Source organism: Narcine bancroftii, chromosome 8 (genome assembly GCF_036971445.1).
Source record: "Narcine bancroftii isolate sNarBan1 chromosome 8, sNarBan1.hap1, whole genome shotgun sequence".
In the NCBI taxonomy this organism is placed as follows: domain Eukaryota; kingdom Metazoa; phylum Chordata; class Chondrichthyes; order Torpediniformes; family Narcinidae; genus Narcine; species Narcine bancroftii.
Window position 1 is genome coordinate 8,389,695 of NC_091476.1, and position 18,149 is coordinate 8,407,843.

Below are 18,149 nucleotides of genomic sequence, written 5' to 3' on the forward strand. Positions count from 1 at the left end.
TTTCAACCATAATACATGGACTTTGATTTTTCAAAGCCTTTAATTTCATCAATTGATTGGGATTACTAAGAAGACTTCTCAAATTCAGCCACATGCAGAAAATTGCCTCATTCTTACATCTGCATTCTGAGAACATTCAAGATGTGATCTTAACCAACAGATGTACAACAGATCTCAGTGCAGACTGGCGTCAAACTAGGCTGCTTCGTCACCCCAGTATCTGTCTTAACCACATGTGACACCCAATAAACGTTCCTCTGAAATGTAGCTATCCTAAAGGACTTCATAACCATTGAATGGTGGGAGTGCAAGTGATGTTTGTATATGTACACATTCAAATGCTGAACTTCATGCCATTGTAGACACAGTAACTGAAGAGGATGTGGTTTGCATAACTTTTGCAATACTAAGGTCTTCTTTCCACCTACCCCCACTGTACAAGTACATGAGACCCTGAAAAATGTGGACACTTTCCATATCTCAGAAGACATATCTTTGTGAAGGCAGGAATTGATGATAAATCATCATCTCTTTCAAAGCACCAGTCAGGCTTTAAAAAAAAGGAAAAGATTAGATGGAGAAGGTTGGCTGTCTCCTCCTAGTGTATCCAACACAAGGGTTATGTTCAGTGATGTTGAAACTCCGTGCATGAAGGAGCTGAAATGGAGCACCCTCTTGCCACAAGTTTTGGTGATGAGGCACTCAACAAAATGACTGACAATCAGGTCAAAGTCTGTCAAAAATATTATTGAAGCACATTTAGACTACTGCCTGTTTGTCTAAATCAAAGGTATTTTGTACATAAACAAAGGCCTGTCTGTGTAATACAGTCCAACTGAAAGGAATGTCCTGAAACAGCATAGTCAGAATCATTCTTTGCAATACCAATAGTCTCAGCATGTCATTACACTTGGTGAACCCAGAGCCTGCCCACAGTTTGATGCATCCAAACACAAAGGCAGCCTCATCGGGATGAGGGCCAGTTTCGGCAAATTTTTCTCCACCATTCCTTGGACTTTTTTTGCATCATTGTCCCCTTGGACGAGGTCCATTTTCAATCTCCAGTAGCAATGACGCATATAGCAAGGCATCTCAGTGCTAGGAAACTTGGAACAACAACCCTGGAGATAAATATCAGGAAGAAAACGGTCTTCAAATGAGAACAAAGCAGGCATTCTCTTCACCACATACTTCATCTCAGTGGAGATCAAGACCTAACCACAATGTTGGGAAAGCTCAGTAGTTTACATATACATGCATGAGCATGTGCAGCCAGAATAGCTTGCTGGAGACACAAAAGGAAGCAGATGCTGGAAGAGGGAGCTCAATCGATCAAGCAGCAACAGTGGGAGAAAATGAATTATTGAACAGAATTGCCCAATCTTGAAGGTTCTGACCCTAAATCTTGACAATTCTTTTTCTCCTACTGATAATGTTCAACCCGTTGAGTTCCTCCAGCAGATTGTTTTTTTGCTTCACTATAGCTTGCTGTTTTGATTTGACTATAGACCTTATATTTACAGTACAATAGATTTGACGACAGTGTCCATTGACAAGCACACTATTGAAACATTATATGATGTGTTTCCACCTTTGGATATCTTGTCAAGATCAAGCCTGACCTACTGTTTTTGCCGAAGGGTGGCTTACTACACCTCAGCAGCTATTGGTCTCTCATGCAATCAATTTGATTGGCATGCAACAACTTCCGTTCCTCTGTCTAGATATTCTGCTGTGAAGAGGCATCATCACTGGTCCACAAGATGGCTGGCAGCTGCCTCCTGGTAATGAACCTAATGTATAAATCACTCTGTTATGGCACTTCAATGTGCATGACCAAATTCTGAAGCACAGACATCTGGCTGCTTTCTAGCAACTCTCACTGCTGATGGCCTGAATACTGAAAAACAACTTCTCACCAGTCTCTGTTCCCTATTCCCTTAAATACAGCCCCCTTTATTCAATGATCTTCAATCCTAAATGTGGACATTATCAAACTTCTTTTAATTTTAATTTAGAAATACAGCACGGTAATAGTCTCCTGTGTGTAATTAACCTACAATCTCCATATGTCTTTGGAAAGTGGGAGGAAACTGGAGCACCCAGAGGAAACTCATACTGACATGGGGAGAACTTACAAACTCCTTAAAGATAGCGCCAGATTCAAACCCAGGTCACTATCACTGTGAGAGCATAATGTTAACTGTGCTGCTCCATTATGGAAATCCCCTTTCAGAGATGATATGTGTCACATTATCCATGTTTGAAGCATCTTCTCTATTAATTCATCAAAACACACTATCAAATTAACTAGATATGAATAGTTTTAACAAATTGACCTACACTTGTCGATCGATATGTGATAATTCTATCAATAATTACTGTTTCTAGAGTCACCCCCATCATCAGGTCTATAGTTAATGCATTCACTAATACAGCTTTCAGAAAGTAAAGATTTAAAACATATAATTTCCAGTCATCAAGGACATCCCTGAATCTGTTGATGTTTGAACAATTACACCATCACTTCTCTCTGCAACTGAGGATTCATTCCACCTTCATTGTGTGATTTAAGTGCGGCAGGTCTTTCCAGCATTTTTAAAAAAAATCCATTCATAGCTAATTATATATCTCCAGGAAATGCAGGTTCTAATTTTACAGATTACATAAGTTAATTTTCTCTGTATGTCAGAAAATATGTAAACCATTCGAAATGGTACTGTAATGCCAAAAATAAAACATATATAAGAGACTGCAGGTACTAGAATCTTGAGTAAAAAGACAAGCTGCTGGAGAAACTGTGGGTCGAGCAGCAGCAGTGGGAAAAGAAGAATCGTCAATGAACTCTTCCTCAAGACTGGATGAAGGGCTCAGACCTGAAACATTGGCCATTTTTTTTTCCCACTGCTGCTGCTCAACCCACTCAGTTCATCCAGCAGGTTGTTTGTTGTAACAAAACATATGCAATAAATAAGGAAGAACAATTACTAAAAGTGGAGAGAGAAACTAGATTTGCCATTTGTAGGAATTAATATTTGTACATGCATCAGACCTTTGAATTTAATAGCATTATAAAATATTATAGGAATGTTAGTATGTAGGGGTGTCCAAAAGGCAGTCATTGGTAACTGTGGGCAGCATGAATTGTTTTACTAGCAACATTCACAACCAGTCAATGAATTAAACCAGTGGTTCTCAGCCTTTTTCTTTCCACTCACACACCACTTTAGGTATTCCCTTTGCCATAGGTACTCTGTGATTAGTAAGGGATTGCTTAAGGTGGTGTGCAGGTGGAAAGAAAAAGTTTGAAAACCTTTGTTTTACTCGTACCTAATTGACTTGTTATGTGCATGGTTTCATAACTCCAAAGAAATGGGCCAATGATAATGTTTCTAGAGCAAAATATTTCAGTAACAATTGGATCTAGAGTAGTGTTTCTTAACTTTCCCTTCCCACTCACATCCCACCTTAAGTAATCCCTTACTAATTACAGAGCACCAATAGGGGATAACTTAAAGTGGGATGTGAGTGGAAAGAAAAAGGTTGAGAACCACTGAATTAAACAAAACTAAATTAAGATGGGAAACAGAGATAATATTTCAGATCAATGACATTTCATTAGAACAGGAAGAGAGAGAAAAATGTATTTTAAAGTGTAGAGGGTTGAAGAGAACAGAGGAAACATTAGATTGATCATATCATATACATCCACTCAGTATGGCTGCAATATCTTTCCTTAGCCTTTCTTAAACTCTCTGAAATATTTGACATACCATTCTTCTCCATCCCCACCGTTCAGAAAGACCAGGCTCTCGTTTCAGACACCCCTGTCCTAGGAAAAGGCACTGACTATTCTTTCCATGCCCTCCCTCCCCTATAATTTTTAAGACCTCTATAAGGTCAGCCCTCAGTCTCCTACATTCCAGTGAGAATAAACCCAGCCTATCTTATCTCTCCTATAACTTCAACTCTCCATTCCGTTTCAGAATCTGTCTGAGTGACTCTAGTGGTGACATGATGAAGTGGCATTAGTTATGATGAGTTGGATGAGTAGAACCAAACTAGCCTGTTCCTTCTGAGCTCCATTCTATAAAATAAATGCCAATAAAATGTGACAACTGAACCAGGTCTCCATGCATCTTGTGAAAGTTTAGAAAGTAAATTTGATGTCAGATTCACAAAATTGAATGCAAAGATTACAAAATGACTGGCTTAGCCTGGGGTGGTTCAATGGGGTCGGTGGGGGTGCGCGTAAGAATTTAATCAAAATGACTAAAGTAAGTTTCAGGTGGTGCCTTTACCTTTGTGCAGCCTTTTGGAAAGTGAAATTCATCTTGAAAATCACAAGTAAATGTAATGGGCTGCACAGCAGCAAGACTTAGTAAGAGTTTCTGAAGCCTCAGATGTATCTCAGAGCTGGTGACTGTTACCACGTATCATATTTTATCCTGTTTAATTGCTCTTTAAGTTCTGCGACATTAAAAAAAAGTCAGCTTTTTCTAACATTACTAAAGATCATGACAGACCTGATATCAATGTTACCGATAATAGTATGCGAGTCCTTTGTGCGTCTGCGTGACTGTTCCCTGCTATTTTGGCAGGTTAACCTCACTGTTGCAATATTGCACTGAGAAATATCACACAAACACGTTAAGCATTCATACCAACATAAATAGCAGGCTTCATGTCCTTTAATGTATCAAAATAGAAAATGCTTAAAATTTGATCAACATCAAAAAGGTTCATGTGTGACAAGTTCCAAATGTACACCAACAACCATCAGCCATAAATCACCCCTTCTACCCTGCACCCTTCTTCTCTCTCTGTTGGAAATTGCGTTTACACCATTCACTGTTGGATGAGCTGAAATTTCTTCGTTAAAATGACCATCTCTAAGAAGCTACAAGTGTAAAAAAACATTGAAGCTATTAACTTTAGCTCTAACCAGAAACACCATTCCATCTTTCTGCCGTGGTCATTTTATCGGTCCGAATCTGATGTCTTCAAGCATGTCATGGTACTGAGTTGCTCACCCTATCCTTCTGTAACGTGAGGGGGGGATGATGTCGCTTCCACAGCCCATCTGCTGCTGAAACTTATAACATGGGCCTTTGTTATTTGCGATGCCCCTTTGAGCAGTGCCCACCTCATCAAATACAGTACTGGATTCTTTCATTCTGACCTCGTGTGTGCTCCTCTTTTCTGTTGGTTCGCTTTAATACCGACCACTCATTTGTCTAAGTTCCAAGCTCTTTCTTTTCCTCAGGTTTTCTGCTTCTTCTCCTCTTCCTTGTCTCCACAATATTTTTTAGAACCTACTCTTTGACTAAGCAATGAGCGTGTGTTCTCTTTTTTTGATGGGTGCTGCATTTGAATGACGATACTCCTGGGATATTTTATTACAAGACATTATCTCTAACAGACAGTGGAATTAGATTCTGAGGTTTTATTTAAATACAGGTAGTCCCCGACTTGCAACCTATGCAACTTACACCCATCTGCACATATGACCAAAATATTTTTTTAAATATAAATTTTACACAGATTATGTTGTATTTCACAAAATATAACAGGGCATGTAAGAGCCCTGTTAGTCGGCATCCTGCATGTGTGAGAGATAATGGTGCTAATTGAATATCGTTAGGGCACTTAACTCTCGTGCATGTGCCATCCGATCTTCAATATGTGAACCCACCATGCATGCGCCAACTGAAGACTCGCTCATGCACACAGGAATCAAGATGGCTGTGCCCAGCCTATGGACCCCGGGACACCAAATAATAAGGTAAGTGTGGACCAGAATGTGGAAAGATTCAGCAAGGTTGATCAACAAATTCAGGAAGCTTTAAGTTCTTACCATCAAATCTATGACGGAAAAAAATTTGATTGAAAAGTTTGCTTTAAGACTTTGGTACTCCACGCGTGCAGACAGAATTCTGACTAATGGTCCCAATTGCGTTCATAAGTCGGGGAATAACCGTGATCTTTAAATTCTTTAGTTCTAATTGAAGCAGAGGAAAAATAACAACATTTGAAACAGATATTCAGAATACCATCTAGTCCTAACAATAGCCCTTCCTCTGCCTGTCTGTCTTAGGGAGATAGAGGATAAAATCTTGAATTGCCTTGACTACTGGAATATAAGATTTATTGCTGGTTGGGATTATTGTAGTTAAACAAGAACATTTGCAAATGCTGGGGTCTAGTGCAACACAGAAAAATGCTGGAAAAACTCAGAAGGCCACATGGCATCCATCGGAAATAAAAGTCAAACATGTTTCAGGCCTGAGCTCTTCCTTGGGAAAGATTATTGTAATCATTTTCTTGGAAGTTTTACTATAGCATAATTCAATAATGAGGAAAAACCTCATTAAAAGTCAGTAAACTGGGCTTTGATTTAAAGATGTTATTTGAAGGAATGGAAAAGAATTGAGTTAATTTTCTTTTAAAATAGAGGAAGTTGGAGGACTGAAGTGTTCAATTTTGGTAAGGTAGAGCAGTAGAGGACAAATACAGTAAATGGCAGGGCTCTGGAGAGTATTGTAGTACAGAGACACAAAAGGGTACATAGTTCACTGAAAGTGGTGACATAGATAAGCAGAATGGAAGAAGACATTTGGCATGTTTGCCCCCTTCTGTGAGGCCATAAAGTAGAAGAAATGCAACATATGTTTAAGGTGCCCAAGACATTGGTGAGACTGCACTTGAAATTTAGGGTATGATTCTGGTCATCTAGCTATGGGAAGGATACCAATAAGCTGGAAAGATGCAGAAAAGATTCACAAGGATACTACCAGGGCTGAAAGGCTTGATTTATAAGGAGAATTATAAGGGTAAGCTGACGCGATTATCCCTGGAACACAGAAGGCTGAAGGATGGTTTTCCTGAAGTTTATAAAATCATAGAGGGCATGGTGAATGGCCAATCTTTTTCTCAGGGAAAAGGAGTCTTAATGCTAGAGGGCAGAGGTATAAAGTGAGAGGGGAAGGATTTGAAGGATACATTTTTTACACACAGAGTGGCAGGTATGTGGAATGTGCTGTCAGACGAAGAGGTAGAGGCAGGTGCAATGGCAATGTTTAATAGACTTTTAGACAAGTACGTGAATTAGGAAAGGTTTGGAGGAATATGCAGACAAATGGGATCATCTCATTCAGGCATGGAATGGACATGTTTAAGTTTATTTGTCACAAAATAGTACTATGAGAAGGGTTCTTCTGTGAAAAGACTAACAATTTATCTCTAGCATTACAATTTACAGAGAATAGGATTACATTGAAAAGGAAGATCAGTTATCACCAAGCAAGGGCAGCATGGGAGCAGTATTTGGGAGATCATTCAGGAGCCTGATGGCTGCAGCGATCAAACTGTCTTCAAGCCTGTTGTTCATGTCCATCACTCACTCTAATAGGAGGAGGAAGAGAGTGTGTGATGGATCCTTCAGTATGTTCATTGCCTTTCCAAGACTGCACGATGTGTAGATGGAGTCCAGGGAGGGGAGGGATGTATTTGTGATTTTCTGAGCTGCTTTCACTACCTTCTGTCATTTCTTCCAATCTTAAGCAGAGCAGCTTCTGTCCCACGCTGTGATGCATCCAGCAAGTATGCTTTCAATGGTGCACCTGTAGAAGTTGAGGAGCAGGGGATGTGATGTGGAGAACAAGTAAAGAGGGTTCAAGTAGTGACGAATCTGAGCACAGTTTAACCACAAACAAGGATCTTTTTCATGCATGGGGGGAAGTTGCAACACACACACACACACACCCTACATACAATTCTTCTGGTTTGGAGCAGCTTCCTGTCCAACCTATTGGATAATCCTCCAGATAATGGGGGAACATGCCAAACTTCATTAGTCTGAGAAAGTAGAGGCAATGATGTGCTTTCTTGTTCATCATGTCAATATGCTTCTCCCAGGACAGTCATTTGTGATTTAATCCTAAGAACTAGAAGCTATCCAAACTTTCAACTTCACCACTAGGGTGGGCAAGTGTATTGACTCTGCCCTCTCTCCTGAGGTCAATATTCATTTCCTTCTTCTTGACATTGAAAGAGAGGTTATCTTGGCACTAGGCTTTCAATCTCTTTCCTATATTCCAACTCATTGTTATTTGATACCCGGCCCTTTACTCTGGTGTAACTAGCACATTTGAAAATGGGGTTGGATACAGTAGGGAGTATAGTAGTGGATGAATGGACATCATTGACGAGCACTGGTGCTATGATCATGGAGGAGATGTGGTTACCCATCTGTTAGGAAATAATTTTGATCATTATGTTTGATTACTTTTGGTACATAAAAAGTTGAGTGAATAAAATGGTGGCTGTAGGGGGTTGTTCAATTTAGGATGTCGTAATGCTTTGAGAACAGGCAGAAGCTCAAGGTCACTGAAGATCATGTTTACCTGCACAATTGCTATGTCTATCTTTTAGTAAAAACACTATGCTGGAGAATCTCAGCAGGTCAAACAGTGTTCTTCATATAGCAAAGAGGGATGCCTTCCCTGAAGAAGTTCTCCTTTGCTCTCTAAAGGGTGTTCTGTGGGATTCTCTCTCTCTCAATGTTCTCCTTCTCTAATCCCTGCAGCTCTCAAGCTCTCTGACCATGTACTCGCCTAGACTTGCTTCCACAGCCACATTGCCTTCCTTGCTACTTGCCTCCCCTGCTATCTTGTGCCTTGTGGTTTCCAGTTCCAGATCCAGGCCTCCCTATTTGGGCCCTGCCAAGGATCTGAGGTAGCTACACAGGTAGGAGAGAGACTGCTGCTCTCTCCACTTCACTCAATGAATTTTATGCACCACCCTCACCTCAATGCAGAGATATCAGGGGAAAGTTCTTATTTTCTTCAGGATATGTCTGTATGTTTGTTTCTATGATGAAAGTCAAGGCAGATAAGGAAGTACAGCCTGGTCCAATAAGTAATGAGAAAGGAATTTTGTGAGAGTAAAAGGGGTATAAAATAGGTGTAATCCATTTATGTTGTTGGAATTGTGGGATGGGAATTGGGAGTCAGTGCCAGGAATAGGACTCAGTGCTCTTGGCATGATCAGACTGACCGGGGAGAGACTAAATAATAATAGTGCAGGAAGAGTAAGGCAGTGTCTTTGGTTCATTGATTATACAGGACTCTGATGGCAGCGGGGCACAATCTGTCCTTGTGCCTTTGAGTGCTCGTCTTTAGGCTCCTGTAACTTTTCCCTGATGGTACCAGAGTGAAGAGGGCATGTCCTGGGTTGTGGGGGTCTTTGAGGATAGAGGCTACTTTTTTAAGACATTGCCTCATGTAGATGTCCTCGATGGAGTGAAGTCCGGTGCCTGTGATGTCGCAGACCGAGTTAACAACCCTGTGGAGTTTATTCTTGTCCTGAGAGTTGTTGCCTCCATACCAGGCAGAGATGCAACAAGCCAGAATGCTTTCCACAGTATACCTGTAGAAGTTTGCAAGAGTCTTCAGTGACATACCAAATCTCCTCAGACACCTCACAAAGTATAACACTAGTGAGTCTTTTTTGTGATTTCATCAACATGGAGGCTCCAGGACAGATCCTCAGAGATATTGACATCCAGGAATTTGAAGTTCTTGACCCTCTCCACTACTGAGCCAACAATGAGGTCACGTTTCCCTGGCTTCTTCCTGAAGTCCACAATCATCCCCTTGGTTTTGCTGACATTGAGCACAAGGTCGTTGTTGTTACACCATTCAACCAGCTGATGTATCTCCCTCCACTTCCTCATTGCCATTTGTGATTCTGCCGACAACTATGGTGTCATGGACAAACTTGTAGATGGCATTGGAATTGTGCCTAGTCACATGGTTATGGGTTTATAATGAGTAGAGGAGTGGGCCAAGCACACATACTTGGGGTGCACCCGTGTTGATGATCAGCGAGATGTTTCCAATTCGTACTGACTGTGGTCTTCCGATGAGAATGTCAAGAATGCAGTTGCACAGAGAGAAAGAGAGAGAGAGAGAGAGAGAGAGAGACAGGAGAGAGAGAGAGAGACAGCTGCCTTACCTGGGATTCCCATGACTAATCAGAGAGTGGTTGATATGTATTTTTCATTTTGTTTCTGTTGTATTTTATTAATATATTTCATGAGTAGCTTATATATAGTTTTGCCTTAACCTCGATTATGTGTATATTGTCTCTCTTGACTACGAGTACCTACTACCACTGAATCAGAGAAGAGACAGGAAGTCAATTATTCATTTGCAGAGGAGTACACTGGGTCAAGGCTGGTTGTAGGCTAGAATTGACGTGAGCCATGACCAACCTCTCAAAGTACTTCATGATGAAATGGTTTCCTTATGTTACAAATTTCTATGATTTAATTTTGAAAAAAAGTTGTAATTTACAAACTAACATGACCAATCAAAATTAAATTCACTTTATTTTCATAAACAATGTATTTGTAACTCTTCCTTGGTCAATTCTATTTAACCAAAAATATCCACAAAATTAAGTGGCACAAATCTGAGTTCCCTGGAGGGAAGTTATGATCAGTGCACATGAGGGTAAATCTCTGCACAAAGTTAGAAAAATAAATCTGTTTGGACTGGAAACAAATAAATCTCACTGCATTCAGTACTTCTGTCTCCATTCAGTTGTTTCACTTCAGGTATTCTCAGTCTGGAGTGACGGAATGCTGAGTACACCTGAAGGCAAAATAATGATTATTGCGTGTAAGTGCCCTTTCAGACACGTCCTTGCTTTTACTTGTCAGTACGAATATATCAAGCCCTCGTTTGAGCTTCAGCAGCTATTTGGCTTTAAACGCAATGCTCATTTTTCTAAATAAATGCCACTGCTTCATAAAAGCCATAGTATAAAATGGGATTTTTTTCAGCTCTATGTATAAGTGTCTGAGGTTATAGCAACCAGCGATCCATCTCTGAGGCCTATAATTTGGGAATTACTTTGTGGATGCATTATTACAGAGCTTGGAATAGCCACTCACACATTTATTTTCTTCACTTCATTTTTTTTCTCTCTTTACAATTATTCTTGGATTACCATTCCAGTCTTAGTGCAAACGTCAATGTGGCGCATTTAGTGTAACGGTAGCGCAATGCTATTACAGCATCAGTGACCCAGGTTCAAATCGGCACTGTCTGTAAGGAGTTTGTACGTTCTCCCTGTGAGGGTTTTCTCCAGGTGCTCCAGTTTCCTCCCATCTTCCAAAATGTATCGGGTTAGTAGGTTAATTAGGTGGTACAGATTTCATGGGCTGGAAGGGTTTTCTACAATACTGTATTGTTAAAAAAGAAGATCTGTCTCCTATCCACAGAGATTAGCACTGAAACGTTATTACTTTGGGAAGGAAAATACCTTTGAGACTCACCACCTGGTGTGATGGATCCTGCCTTGCAGGACTAAACCTGACAGCATCTGACCATCCTGCAAGTGCAGAAGGAGTTGGAAATACTTAACAGATTAGAATGCATCTGACAAGAGAGAAACAGAATTAATATTTTGGGTGAATGACTATTCATTGAAACTTGACTGTATCAAATTAGATCAGTTGTGAGTAAAAGAGGATTGGATTAAATTGAGACAGTAATTAATTGGAAGAAATTGACAAAAAAAATTAAAGAGACACAAGAGTTGTTATCTCAGAAAATTGATATGTTGGAAAATTATAGTAGGCGAAACAACATAAAAATAGTGGGCCTGAAGGAAGTTGAAAAGGCACAGACATGAAGGAATTTATAAAAGAATGGATCCCGAAGGTCCTGGGAACGACAGAAATGCAGGAAGAAATGGAAATAGAAAGGGCACACAGAACACTAGCTCCGAAACCACAGACACATCAAAAACCATGATCCATCTTAGTAACATTTTTGAGATATATGACAAGAGAAAATATATTGGAGCAGGCGAGGAATAACGTTAGAGAAGATAATAAACCATTGGAATACAAGGGTCAAAAAATATTTTTTTACTCAGACAAAAGTTTTGAACTCTTAAAGAAGAGGAAAGAGTTTAATACAGCAAAATCGATTCTATGGAAAAAAAGGTTATAAATTCATGTTAAGACATCCAGCCGTGCTTAAAATATTTATACCTGGGGAGCAAAACAAACTGTTCTCGGATCCGGAGGAAGCACAAGAATTCACAGAGCGTTTGCAGGATAGAAGGAGAGATGAAGAGATGTAATAAGAATGAAGAACAGTGATAAAGTATATATAAAGATGTAATAAAACTAAAACGATGTGTATGTAAAGAACTAAAGAGGGAAAAGAGAAGGGAAGGAAGTAAGGGGGCGAAAGGGAGAGCTTTCTTATATGTGTAAAAAAAATGTATTTTCTGGGGGGGAAATAGCTGTCACTGCGAAATCAGTTGACGCTTGCAAGCAAGATCGCAACCTAAATGGAAAGGGAAGTTGTGGTTGCCCGGCAAGGGATAAGGGGCAACTCAGAGAGGGGGGCATTTGGGGTTAAGGTAATATTGGATGTGGGAATTGTTGGAGTATTTTATGTTTTAAATGTGTTGTCATACATTGAGTTTAAAAAGGGAAAACTGAGAGATGAAAATGAGAAAAAGGGGATGGAGGTGGTGAGGAAGCGAAAAAGAGGTGTAAACAAGATGGCCACGTTGAACTATATGACTAAAAACATTAATGGAACACATAACCAAATTAAAAGGAAGAGGCTATTAAATTTATTGAAAAAAGAAAAAATAGATATAGCATTTGTGCAGGAAACCCCTCTAACTGAAGTGGAACAGAACAAATTAAAGAGAGACTGGGTAGGATACGTAGTGGCAGCATCACATAATTCAAACGCTAGAGGTGTAGCCATATTAGTTAACAATAAAAACAAGGTTACGTATGATACAGTATAATTGGTTACACAAGTTATATATCATTCCTCAAAAATTAAAAGAATGGGATCCAACATTATCAGATAGATATTTTTGCTGTAAGAAGGAAATGGGAACCACAATACATACAATTTGGCATGTACGAAAGTGAATATGTTTTGGGAAGATCAAAATCAGATATTAAATAAAATCACAAAAAAATATACCAAAAAATCTAGAGATCTTTCTTTTAAGTAACAGAAGAAGTAATGAATTAGGCCTCAAATTGGATAAAGCACAAAAAAATATTCATTATGATAGCCTTAGCAGTAGCAAAAAAGTGTATAATGTTAACTTGGAAAATGGAAGAGAGCCTGAGAATACAGCAGTGGCACATGGAAATGAATAAATGTATTCCATTGGAAAAAATAACATATCATTTAAAAAATAAAGTCACATTATTTGAACAAATTTGGGAACCATACATGGAACATAACAGAGAGAGCTTACCTCGGACCTCCACCCCCTAAAACGATAAGAAGACAAAACGATTTGATTCAGTGAGTAAAAAAAGATGACGCATTTTCTTTGTTTATTTTTCATTGTGTGAAGACAATGGTTTTATTGTATAAGTTGAATATTGGTTTTGGAGGGGGTTGGGAAAGGGGGGGAGGGAGGGTAGGGGGGATAAAAGGAGAAAATGCCTCTGTGTATATTTAATGAGAAATGTTTGTATATATTTTGGTTGATATGGTTCACAGTGTGAAAATAAAAAATTATATTAAAACAATACCTCAAGTTGTTTAAACAATACACTGATAGAGAAACCCCTTGGTCACAAAGAGAATATACAAATTCCATACAGACAACACCTGAGATCAAGCTTCAACCTGGGTGACAGGAAGAGTGAGGTAATAATTATATTAGCCACACTATCCCATGATTTAAGGATATTAATGGTTTTATAGTTAATATAGTCAATTGTGTTGAAAAAGGAACAATCGATTTTTTGGTTTAGAGGTATGATTATCTGGTTCAAATTCTAGACAAATCCTAAGGGTGGCACAGTTAGCCATAAACGCTATCCAGCACTGCCTGTATATCCTCTGCATAGGTTTCCCCTAGCGCTCGAGTTTCCACATTCTAGATACAGATGTAGTTAGAAGATTAATTGGCCACTTGTATCTATTTGGAGGGCATGAGCTTGTGGGCTGCAAGGACCTAGTGTGCTGTATTTCTAAATAAATTTTTAAAAATTATAAAATATTACATTATACAGCCAAAACAATGGAGTACATGAAAGAGGAGGTATGTGAGGGCAATCAGACATCAGTTATAATATGTCTTGCAAATTGTGTAGCATTCTTGTCAAATTTTCATGATTTGTATATTTTAGAACTAATTCAGAGTGACAGAAGTCTGAGTAACCAGGAGGTACTGGAAAAACTTCAGCTATTTTCCTGACTGACTGGAGTAAGTGCCCGACTGACTGGAGACTTCAATGACATAAACAATTTCCATTTCTATAGTGTTCCTTGTGTGCTGAGTTATATAAAAGCCTAAAGAAAAAGTGGATAATTGAAAGATTAACAACCTGATGGCATAATTGAAGAAAATTGTTTGAAAATGGGAAGTTAAACAAAGGAAAAATGTGATAAAATAATATTGCAAAACTTTAAATTGGAGTGTAATTGTGGAACATGTGCATTGACATCATTATCCAACCCTGATCTGAACTAACTCCATTGCAGCCTTGTCATTACCCAAAATTCAGCCCCAACTCTTTCTCTGTTGCATCACTGACTGTATTAGGGATTCTTCCTGCTCCCATGCAGAACTCATCAACTTTATCAACTTCTATCCAACTCTGAAATTTACTTTGACTATTTCTAACACTTCTTTTCCCTTTCTGGATCTCTATGTCTGCATCTTAAGAGACAACTATCCACTAGAAATTATTACAAACCTACAGACTCCTACATCTACCTAGTCTACAGCTTTTCCAACCTGCCTCTTCTAAGAATGTCACTCTTTTTCTCCCTGATATGATGGTTGGCATTGAGGCAGTGGGTGAATGGGCCTTGTTTCTAGCAGATCAACTCTGTGATGTGTTGATGGGCCTTTTTTGTGACCTAGTATTCACCTCCTATGGCTAGGTGTCAATTTTTGTTCTTTGCACTTTTATGAAGCATCTTGTGAAGTTCATGGTCATGTTATACAAATGAAATTGTTGCTGTTATGTTGTTGCAAATGAATGATTGAGGTAGCTCATCTACTCAAGGTCTGGCTCCCGAAGAAGAGTTCAGGCAGCAAAAAGAGAATATGGATTGGTGAAATGCTTTTGATTTTAAGAAGATTGCTATGAGGTCACGGGCAGCACGATTGGCAGATTGGCATAGCGGTTAGCACAACGCTGTTACAGTATCAGTGATCGGGACCAGGGTTGAATCCTGCATCTGCGTGGGTTTCCCCCAGAGGTTCCAGTTCGAAATATACCAGGGGTGGTAAGTTAATTGGGTGTAAATTGGGCAGCAAGGACACTTGGGCTGAAATGGCCGATTACTGTGCTGTATGTCTAAATTTAAAAAAAAATAATTTCAGTCACTCAGACTAAGAAGGGGACAAGTATAAAATAATTAATGGTCAAACCTCTTCATTATTTAAGTTATCCCGTTCGACACGTCAAGGTTGTCCTTTGTCACCAGCTCTATTTGCATTGGTCATAGAACCTTTAGCACAAGCGATAAGACAAAACAAGAATATTAAAGGTATAAGGATAGCAGAGGATGAATATAAGATTAATTTTTTTGCAGATTATGTTTTAATATATTTATCGCATCCAGAACAATCTTTAATTCATCTGCAAAGATGTTTAGAACATTACAGTGTGTTGTCTGGATATAAAATGAATTGGGATAAAAGTGAAATATTACCAATTTCAGATGGAGATTATACTCAATGTAGGCAAATTACTAAACTGCGTTGGACTAATAAAGTTAAATAATTGGGTATAATGATTGATGTAAAAATTCAATTGTTTTATAAATAAAATTATGTTCCTTTAATGAGAAAGATTAAGGCAGATTTGATTAAATTTGATTTACCTTTGACATTGATAGAATGAGAAAATTGTATCAAGATGAATATTTTTCCACGAATTCAATATGTTTTTCAATCAATTCCTTGTTTACTTTCGAAATCTTTTTTTCAAGATTTAAATAAGGCTGTACGAGAATTTTTATGCAAGGGAAAATTAGCTAGAATAGCGTTGCATAAATTGACCTGGAAATATGCTTTGGGAGGTTTACAATTACCTCTTTTTCAGAATTATTATGAAGCTGCTCAATTAAAATTTATTAATCGTATGTTAGATGTAGACAATGCATAGGAACCTTTTTACATTCAGTGTGGTTTTGTAATAAGGTTCAACCGTTTTGGCAAAGAATGAGTGAGCTGCCTCAATGACGACTGCCCAATAGCACTAACTTCTACTGTGATGAAATGCTTTGAGAGGCTGGTCATGGCCAGAATTAACACGTAGCTAAGTAAATATCTGGACCCAGTGCAATTCGCCTATCATCACAATTGCTTCTCAGCAGTTGCAATATCACTGGCTCTCCACTCAGCTCTGGATCACCTCGAAAACAGCAACTCATACTTTTGGCTGCTCTTCAACATCATCATTCCCTCAGTGCTGGTCAAGAAGCTACAAAGTCTGGGCCTCTGTACCCCCTCTGCAACTGGATCCTTGACTTTCTCATCTGAAGACCACAGTCAGTATGAATTGGAAACAACGTCTCTTTCTCACTGATCATCAACACAGATGCGCCCCAAGAATGCGTGCTTAGCCCACTGCTCTACTCGTTATACACCCACAACTGTGAGGCCGGGCACAATTCCAATGCCATCTACAAGTTTGCCAATGACACGACAGTTGTTGGCAGAATCACAAATGGCATTGAGGAAGTGTACAGGAGGATTATAGATCAGCTCATTGAATGGTGTAATGACATCAACCTTGCACTTAACATCAGCAAAACCAAGTAGATTATTGTGGACTTCAGGAGGATGTCAGGGGAACACAACACAGTCTTAATCAAGAGCTCAGTAGTGTAGAGGTTCATGAACTTCAAATTCCTGGGTGTCAACATCTCTGAGAATCTGTCCTCGAGTCTCCATGTTGATGCAATCACAAAGAAGGCTCGCCAACAGCTATACTTTGTGAGGTTTCTGAGGAGATTCGGTATGTCACCGAACACTCTTATAAACTTCTACAGGTGTACCATGGAGAGCAATCTGGCTGGTATGGAGGCGCCAGCTCTCAGGACAAGAATAAACTCCAGAGGGTTGTTTACTTGGCCTGCGACATCACAGGCTCAAGACCATTCTATCGAGGACCTCTACATGAGGCGTTGTCTTAAAAAAGCAGCCTCTATCCTCAAAGATCCCCACCACCCAGGCCATAGCCTCTTCACTCTGTTACCATCAGGAAAAGGTACAAGAGCCTAAAGACAAGCACTCAGCGGCACAAGGATAGGTTTTCCCCGCTGATATCAGATTCCTGAATGATCAATGAACCAAAGACACGGCCTTACTTTTTGTGCACGTTTATTGTTAATATTATTTTATGTTATAGTAATGTCATAAAAAGGTTATATGTATTTTTGCACTACGATACTGCTGCAAAACACCGAATAACATGAATTGTTTATGGTAATAAATCCTGATTCTGATTCTGTCATTTGCAGTCCTTTGTATCTTCATCCTCGATCCCAATGGTGATTCAAAGAAAAAGAGAATGTTGAGAGCAACGTGAATTTGCAATAGTTTGCACAGCGCAAAGAGGTTGCTGCATTTTCGCACTCCTTTTTGACTATTAGTCATCTAACAATGAGCAATAATTGCATTTAAAGTGTGTCAGGAATGTATCATTAACTTAGAACACTGAAGGTGAGAACAAGCCAAAGTATCACTTACTTCAAAAGTATGCATAGTTATGTCTGGAATCCTCTCCAAGGAGATTTGATGCGTTTACATTAACACTTGGAACATGACTCATCAAATGCCAAGTCCAGTTCACAGACACCCTCAGGAACTTGACTATCATTTCACAGCTTGTTGACTATGCCCAGTGTTCATGATGAATTAGTTCTTCAAATAATCTACAGCAACATGCGTTCATTTCTGAGTTTATTGTCACATATATATAAGTGTAATGTTGCTTTGCATAGAGACATTGCACTTGAGAATCTTAAAGTAGAATTATTTCACAACCATTTCATAATTTATGCATAAGAAAAGTGGCTGTAGGTGGTAGGAGAGAGCCTGAAAACTTGGCCACAGAG

The 18,149-nt window shown here is 39.1% G+C and overlaps 1 long non-coding RNA gene across 4 annotated transcripts in view; it reads left to right on the forward strand.

Moving 5' to 3' along the window:
• The window catches only part of LOC138740334 (uncharacterized), a 257,122-nt gene that overhangs the window by 132,672 nt on the left and 106,301 nt on the right, over positions 1-18,149 (forward strand). The window lies entirely within an intron of this gene.